Source organism: Tupaia chinensis, unplaced genomic scaffold, assembly GCF_000334495.1.
Source record: "Tupaia chinensis unplaced genomic scaffold, TupChi_1.0 Scaffold000117_2, whole genome shotgun sequence".
NCBI classification, from domain to species: Eukaryota; Metazoa; Chordata; class Mammalia; order Scandentia; family Tupaiidae; genus Tupaia; species Tupaia belangeri.
In genome coordinates, this window is record NW_006159583.1 from 3,808,931 (window position 1) to 3,818,130 (window position 9,200).

General features: G+C 39.1%; 1 protein-coding gene across 19 annotated transcripts in view; it reads right to left on the minus strand.

The window, feature by feature from the left end:
- Window positions 1-899: 899 nt before the first annotated feature.
- Window positions 900-9,200, minus strand: part of EPB41L2 (erythrocyte membrane protein band 4.1 like 2) — a 253,789-nt gene continuing 245,488 nt past the window's right edge. For all 19 annotated transcript variants that reach the window (XM_006144276.3, XM_006144277.3, XM_006144275.3 and 16 more), the window contains one exon: window positions 900-960. The gene's annotated coding sequence lies outside the window, so the exon portion shown is untranslated. The remainder of the gene's footprint in view (window positions 961-9,200) is intronic.

Genomic DNA, 9,200 nt, shown 5'->3' on the forward strand with positions numbered 1-9,200 from the left:
TAACAAAAGGTCAGTTCTACATGTATGCAAGGAAGTTTAATACAAAGCAAGGGTTCTACCCAAGTGTTCAAATAATGGAAAGTGTTGAAATTTGAATATGTTAAGAAAGAAAGCACTAAAGTTTTAAGCTGCCTGAATCTTTTAGAAGAAGGGAGAAGACTGTTTTATCTTTCTCCTCCCTCCTGTTCTGGAATGCTGTCAAAAAGAGCACGTGTCTGAGAAAGACTGGCACTGTGGTGAGATTGGGTCTCTCTAAACACAGTGCATGGTCAGGGGACTTCTTCATAGTTCTCCAGTCTGGAGATTCTCTGACTCTCCACTAAAAGTAAAAAGTCACAGGACTGGAAAGTCAAAAGGGTTCAATATAAAAAACATCCCCAATGAAATTCTCAAACATTAGAAAATTTCCCAGATATAAGAAATGTTTTTAATCTGGATTAATATTTCCTCACACAGCATGTTTACTGTGATCTGAAAACGCTGTAAATATCTATGGTAAGAATTCAATGGAAAGAATCTGGAAGAAGGAAAGCCACTATCTAAATTAGTCACTGAGTTTCCTTTCCGCACAACAGCACCTGTTCGAGTGAACAGCACCGTACCAGCTTAGGCTGGTTTCGTTCACTGTCATTTGATCAAAACAAATCATTAAAAAGCAGGTAGTTGTACACAAAGTAAACAGAAAACAAAAAACAAACGAAAAAACCTCCTTAATTAAAAAAAAAAAGAATATTTAGAAGTGGTTATAAAACAAAATAATATATTAAAATGTATGGAAACAGTATAGACCAGAAGCTGTTAAGGTAAGGTTTGGTGTTGGCATTTTAATTCTTCAGGCTTCTGGTCATAGTTACCAGTCGTAGCAGAAATGCGCTGGAGTAGTGGTGTGGTATTAAGACTTGGAATGGTCGAAATTCTTCAGGTTCACAAAGTTGAATGTTGCTTAAAAAAAACCACTTTCTAGGAAAGAAAAGAAAAGAAAAAAAGGCTGAAGTATTCCAAATAGAGGCTTGAAAAAAATGCTAACATATCAAGTTTCAAATAAAGTCATTTAGTTACCATCCGTCTAATTCTACAGGAAACAGTACATTTACCAGAGGACAGAGATGAGAGGTTATTCTAGCCTGGATGGCCTTCAGATATCTGAGGAATTGACAGAAATAACTAGTAAATCAGCGTTTATGGCAAAAGAATTAATTACCATGAAGCATACAACTTATATAGGAAGGATCTAAAGGGAAAGCAATGTAGGTATCTTTGTTCTTGTTTCTACTGTTAAAGAACGTGTGCACTCCTGGAGGAGAGATAAAAGAGAAAGGAGAGAACACACCCTCTAGTGGGGCGCCGCCATGCCACAATCCCTTCTCCTCTATTTCTCCATCAGGATTTTAGGCATGCACTCACACATGCCTGGCATGCTTTACACGTCATCAGGGTTTGGATCTAAACTGTGGTCAGCCACATAGGATGTGGTTCCTAAAATACAGAGTTTAGCCACTATGCTACAGGGCTGGTCTTTTTTTTTTTCTTTAAAGACAGGGTCATGTTGTGTCATGATCCTCTTGCCATGGCCTCACACGTCCCACTAGGAGCCAAGACCACAGATGCAGACCACCACATCCAGCTTTTTTGGACGGAGTCTCATCATTGTACCCAAGTCAGGCTCGAGTTCGTGATCCTCCTGCCTTGGCCTTCTGAGTTGCTAGGATTACAAATGAACACCACCTGGTCTTCAGGTTGGACCAGGAACCAAACCCAGGCCTCCCATGTGGTCCCAGCCTGCAAAGCACTGTGTATACTGGTGTGTACCACCATGCCTAGACCCTAATGTTGGTTTTAAAGCTAGACTTGGAGACAGGGACACTAAAGTCCATTTTGAGTTTACTGAAATGAACAGAAAGGATGCTTCAGGTGGTGAGAACAGATGAGGAAAGAGGCACAGGAGTAAAAAGAACATGGTATTATAATATTAACACAGGTATAAAGATGCATAGGAAGGAGGCAGGAATGAATAGGAGAAAACAGGATGGTGAAGTGAACCTTATTAAGCCAATGAATCAGATTATACCATTACTATAGTAAATAATAGAAGGTACATTCTCTCTCTCTCTCTTTTTTTTTTTTTTTAAGAGGTTTTCACCTTAGGGCAGGTGCACCTCCAGGAGAGAGACAGTGAGAGGGAAAGTGAGAAATCACCCCCCTGGGGGGATGAGCCATGCCACCAATCCCTTCTTCATTTTCCTCCTGGGATCTTGGACTTGAATGCACACATAGTTGGGGTGATTTTCAAGCCACCAAGTGTGGGACTTAACCCACAGTCGGCCATGGGGGAGTTCAACAATGTAACCGCTTCGCCATCTGCTGGCCCCACAAGGTATATTCTTTAATATTAGACTGATCTAATAGATAAAAACAGAATGAACTCAGAAGAATATTCCAGCAAAAAGGCCACCTAGCAGTCTGCAGCAATGATTCTGGCCAAGTACAAGAGACAAGAAAAGCAAAAGACAGATCAAAGAGCCATGGGTGGACAGTGTATGTTATTCACGAAAGGCTCAAGAAAGGAGGTTGAAACTGATTCTCCTTTGATTTAGAGGAAGGATTCAGATGTCCTATTGAGTTGTTGGGAAAATCATGACATATTTTTGCATAGAAAAACACAGAAAAGTATGCTGACTTTCCTGATGATCTAGTAATTTATGCTTTAAAAACTTAGCTGTTGCTTCGATGAAATGAACAGGCTGAAAGTAGAGGAGCAGAGCCAGTGACACCTGGTATTCAGGAGGCTACTGCAGGGGTTTAGGCTGGGTGAGGAGAATGGCAAATGTCAGGTATTGTTAGATGGCAAGAACTCACACTTGAATGGTTGCTATAGAAATCAGATGGAATGGGACCAGCAAATGACACAGTGGTTACGTCACTGGACTCCCACGTAGTCGACCATGGTTTGAGTCCCGGACCTGGTGGCTTAAAACTCAAGATGAGCAAGTGTGTGTGCATGCCTAAACCCCGAGAGGAGAATGGAGAAGGGATTGCAGTATGGCCATCCCTGTGAGGGGTGATTTCTTGTGTTCTGTCTCTCTGCCTCTCTCTGGCGAGCACATATGCCCTATAGCAAAAATGTCTTAAAAAAAAAAAAAAAAGAAATCAGATGAAAGAGGTCAACTGCAGCAGCTCAGTGGTAACGCAATGCTTTGTAACAGTGCAACCACATAGGAAGGTCCTAGGTTCATGTCCCCAGGACTCCCTATATACACTGGGCATGCAAGTGCCCATAATCATGGCTGGCAGAGGCTGGAGATGGACTGTGCTATGAAGATTCTGTTGAGTGATCTCTCTCTCTCTCTCTCTCTCTCTCAGAAGAAATAAGAAAAAAAAGAAAGAAATGAGGTAAGAGAGGACTTTGAAGGCACCACTGAAGATGAAGAAGAGTCAGACTATGGTAATTAAGTATAAAAGAGGCCTAACTTTTGGAAACTGCGATCTCAAAAGGAAAAAGGAAAAGAGGCAGAATGATGGGTGTATTGCCTAGGTGAAGCATTAGAGCTAGGGACTCTGAATTTGAGAGTCTTAATGAAAGGATATGAAACCAACAGACAGAACTAAGTTGCATGTAAGTATAAAGAAAAATGAAAGTCACAGTCAAAGATAGGTAGGTAGGAGAAAGGGCAATCAATCAATACATGCATACATACATACCACAATGAAACAATAGTGCACTGTCCCTAAAAGAATAAAAGGTTTTAAGAAGGGGAGTGTACCATTTTCTATTTCAGCTTGACTATAAGTTTTGGCAAATGGTAGGTATTATAGAGGACAGTGGAAAGTAGCAATTAGTGTCCTTTCTAGAGACTCTGGTCCCAAAGACACTGATCTCAAAGTCAGTTAAAATATGCATTATTTTGTTTAGATAAAAATAAGTCTTGTTTTAATGAAAAAACTCCCCACTACTTAGATGTATCACAGATAATATTATAGCCTCTTGATTATTCAGGACAGATTAATTAATCAAATTCACTGTTTCCTACCCTGTTGTCTGCCTTAGGCTATTTCATTACTCATTAGTATTTCCATTTGATTCTAGGCAGAGGGGGGAAATCAATGCAGAAAGCACAATGTGTTTTTTCAGGTTAGCAATTAGGAAAGGAGATGTGGGGGACGGTGGAGAAGACAGATAAAATTACCCATCCAATTCTACCTGGGAGTTATGAAACCTTCAGCCATGCTACCTTTTTCCCTACTCTTGTTGAGAGCTGGCACCTCTGCTGGCTTTGCTTGGTGACTATGCACCATTTGTTGAATACAGCTGCCATTTGGCTTGTCTACATTATAGACAGTGAACCCCTGATGTTAACAGTGCCTGGAAACCCACAGAGAGAACAAGACTTAGGATTCCATTCTTCATTTTCTCTAGGCACCATGGCACTTTATTTCTGTGAATCTGGTTCCTTCAAAAATAAGTTTCAGGCTCAGCCACAGTAGCACAGCAACAAGGTACTGTTGTACAACAGGCTCAGTTCAGCTCCTGGACTGCCCTAACCAGGCCGGGTGTAGGAGCATACCTGGAATCCTAGCTAATGGGGAGACTAGGCCAGAGGGCCAGCACAGTGAGACCCTGGCAAAATCACCTCTCTCTCTAAAAGTAAAAGCAAAATTTCACTTTGTTGTACATTTGTAAAGGAAGGCTAAAATTAAATGTTTCAAAGTTACTGGTTGACAAACAGGAAATTAAAGAGTACACAGGAACTGGAGAAAATCTTGATATAAAACTTTAACATTTACTGAACTAAATATAGTGAAAAGACATAGCTACCCATAAAAAATCAAATATAATTTATTTCCATTTACCCACTATCAAATTACTATAAAGTATAATAAAAACAATTTTTCATGGTAATAGATATTATAAATCATAACCTTAATGTGCTCTTAGAATTCCAAACAGCTTTAAGAAAAAAAGACAGCAGATGGCGTAGTGGTTACGTCACTGGACTCCCACATGGCCGACTCTGGGACCTGGTGGCTTGAAATTCACGCCGGATACGTATGTGTGCATGCCCAAGGTCCCCTGGAGGAGAATGGAAGAAAGGAATTTTGGCGTGGCCATCTCTCCTACTGGTTGATTTTTCACTTTCCCTCTCACTGTCAGTCTGCCTCTCTCTCTCTGGCAAGTATGTGAGCCCTAAGACAAAAATCTCTACAAACAAATAACATTACACTTTCTGTAATTTTAGAGGTAGATTCATTTATTTTCTTGTTCCTTAAAAGTCAGTAAATCAAGTATAACTTTGGGTTAATTAGATATTAACTATGTCAGAACATCCCAGTTCCTTATTACTGTGGATGAACAGGGAATAACTTGCATAAAGTTTTCTTATTTACACATCTATGTATCTCTTTTGACTGCTTCCTGCACTTAAAACACATAGAAATGTGTCCCCAGGTAAAGGAGAAAGATAAAGATGGAATTACCAATGGCATTGGTACAGAAGCATCAGGGATTTTCATTTTTTCTGTCCTTTAGCATCTATCTATAAGTAGATATAAGTAGACTTAGCTTTTGATAATTATTTTACAAAGAGGATTTGGAGTTTAAGTGACCTATCAGATATTTTAAACTTAAAACTAGACACTGGTTCCTCATGTAAGAGCTGTAAAAATTTCAAAAATAACCTTCCTTAATTCCCTTCTCTCTTTCTTCCTTCCAGCTCTTTTTCTCACTCTTTCAAAAAGCTTTCATTCCACCTCATATTCATAGAAGTTTGGACATCTTAGTTAACACAAATTGACAAGCATTAATTAAACCTCCTTCCACATTTACAACAACATAATGTTCATCTTGAATTTGAGTAAGATCATAGCTATCAATACATGCATCATTCTTTATATGTATTAGAATTATAGTCACATAGACTCTCAAACCACTGTTTCAAGCTATGCTTCAGTTTCTCACCCCTGAACTATACAATGTCAGTAAACATTTCTATTCACTTACAGTCACATTTCCTAGCCTGTGTCTCCCTCTTATGGCCAATGTGAGAATAGGTCAATGTAAATTCCATCTAATCACAGGTCTAATTCTGTGTCCAAGTTCAAGGATACAGGCCAGTTGCATATCTTGCCTAAATCCTCAAGACAGTACAAAGAGTTCTTATTTATCTTTCTTAGTATATCCAGTGAGCAGTGAGGACAAACGTCAAGGTCACACATGAAGTTCTATGATCTCGTCTGAAAAGCACAAGCTCATTTTCTAAAGACAAGAGGCTCACAGATGCATCTCAATCTTGAGAGTGCTCTACTCTGGAAATAGATTCAGTAATGCATTTTAAAAAACACTTGACACAAACCAACAAGAACACTACCTTTAAGTGAGAAAGCATGTATTCAGAGAGATGTCTCAATGAAAAAAAAAAGTTATTTTTAAAATCTAAATGCAAGGAAACATAGAGAAACAACATTTCTTTGGGTTAAAGATGACTCAGTTACCATAATGCAGTTATATTAGAGATTTTGAAAACAGGAACAAAATATTTATCTAACACAATGCAATTATTTCTCAAATAAAAATGAGGTCCATGTACTCAAGTGCAAAGTTCAATTTTAAATATAAAACTTTACAATTTCGTCAGTTATTTCTTCAATTTTTTTAACAGATGTACTGATTTTATTTATTATTAGTTTTTAAATTTGACCAGAGAGACAGAGAAAAAGTGAGAAAGCAAGCCAGCAAGTCCAGGACTCAAACCACAGTTGGCCATATAGAAATCCAAGGCTTTAACCACCATGCCACCTGCTGGCCGCTGTCAGTTATTTCTAATGGGAAATTTTCATTATATTCTTCTTGGTTCTCCATTTTCATATTTTATTTTATTTATTTATTTATTTTTTTTAGGGCACATGTTCACCTGAGAGGGAAGAAAAGTATAAAGAATTCCCCCACTGCTGCCTCCACCATGGGGAATAGTCATGTACAATCTCTTCTTTTCCATTTCTTCCTCCTTTCAGGATTTTGGGCACACGTACATACACACACACACACACCTGGCACGTTTCTCAAGCTACCAGGTCCCAGGCTCAAGCTGCATAGTTGGCCATGTGGAAAGCAGCTCCCTCAACTACCAGACCATGGATCCAGCCCTTGACATTAATTTTTAAACACAATTTTTGTTGTTTCAATTGTAAGAATCCTAGAGCAAAAATGACAATGTGCCAAATTTCTACTTAACCCAGCGAATGGTTATTTTTTTTATTTATTTTGCTAGAGGGTACATATGCTTATCAGAGAGACAGACAGGGAGAAAGCACCCCCCAATGGAGAGTAATCATGCCATAATCCCTCCTCCATTTTTCCATCCTATCAGGATTTTGAGCATATAAGCACATACAATGCAGTGTGTTTTTCAAGCCACCAGGGCATGATCAGTTACACGGGATCAAGCTCCCTTAACCACTAGGCCACGGGCTAGCCCTGTTAATTCTTTTTGTTTGTTTGTTTTTGGAAGTTTTTTACTATAGGGTGCGTGTGCTTGCCAGAAAAAGAGACAGAAAGCAAGAAATCATCCCCCAGGGAGGATGGCCACGCCGCAATCCCTTCTCCTCCATTCTCTTCTCGGGATCTTGGACACACATGCACACGCGCCCGGTGTGAGTTTAAGCCACCAGGTCTGCGACTCAAACCGTGGTCGACTACCAGTTAATTCTTAAAATTTTTGTATTACTACTATAATGTAGACAAAGTGTGGTCTGCAGACCTGAGAGTTTCTGAATCTCTTTCAGAGGGTTATAAAGTCATGCACATTTTCATAATCACACTGACTTTGTCCTTTTCAGGGTGTTGCCATTTTCAACAACAGTGCCACAACAATGATGAAGAGACCTCTTGGTGTCATCAAATTGGAGGACTAAATTGTACTAAATGTCCTTGTGTTCTCTGCCAGTATGTTCTTACAGTGAAACATAAGTTAGTATCACTTATAGTTATCCTTGAGGAAACAGAAAAAACACTTTTTTATATTACAACCCTTTCTAATAGCCTACATGATAAGGAGGTAAGTATGTACACAGCACTCCTACTGCACACAGAAGTACAACAATGTCTAGAAAAAAGGCATCTGTATGAATGTTTGATTTGTGAGTTGAAGCCACTGTTTTCATAAAGCACCTTTTTTTTTAATGTGAGAGAATCAGTGACAAAGTATGCGATTCATTTTAAATATCTGGCAGACATTTTCTGGAAAATGAAGTGAGCTTGCCACTTCAAGGAAAACAATTGACGGTATTTGTTGCCAATGAAAAAATTCAGGATGAATTTGAGGTAAAAATACTGGCATAGAGGCTACCATGAGCTTACTAGCTTCCCAATATTTAGATTCTTCTAATGAGATCAGGGTTGACCATTGATTTTTCTCCTATTTTCCGTTTTCCAGGATGTCATGTATTTGGAATCATATGCAGTCTTTTCAGATAGGTGTCTTTCACTAAGTGATTCCTTTTAACTTAAATATTTTTAGAACTTTTTAGTTTCGACTTATAATGTAAATTTCAAGAGATACAATTCACATGAAAGCCCTCTGGACTCTTACATAATTTTCAGGAGAGTAAAGTGGTCCTGAGACCACTTTTAAGTTACTGAGTTTAATAACTGCTTATATCACATCAGCTATGACTTAACCTATTGTCATTTCTGTCCTGAGATAATTATTTGTGTATCTGCTAAATAGAGGGGGTGGAAATTAAACCTAGTGTATTGTCCTTTTCAGTCAAATGAAGCCTAAAACATGTTCTACAGGTATTGCTTTCACCAATGCCATGTGGAGCACCCACCTTCTCCAGAAGCTCTCCAAGGCCCAGGCCTCTTGTTTGGCCTGCCAGTGCCAGGCTGGCCCTCCTGAGCCCTGTCTCCTCTGAATGAACTACATTATGCTTGACGGCATACACACAAACACAATCTCACTACCAGGTAGTTCCAGGTTTGCTACAATCACAAGTCAATTAAAGTTAAGTATGTTTGCTTTCAAGGAAGTTTTCTGAAACTTCTATTTTTTTTTTTTTAAAGGCACGTGTTTGCCTTTCACACAGCTAAAGCTGTCTCCCCTTTCTAAGGAGGTCTTTAGAAAGAACATCTGCATTCCCCTATCCTCTACTGGGTCCAGGCTCTCTCTCTGCTTTCAGGCCAGACACATTCCATTGCCATAGAGGAC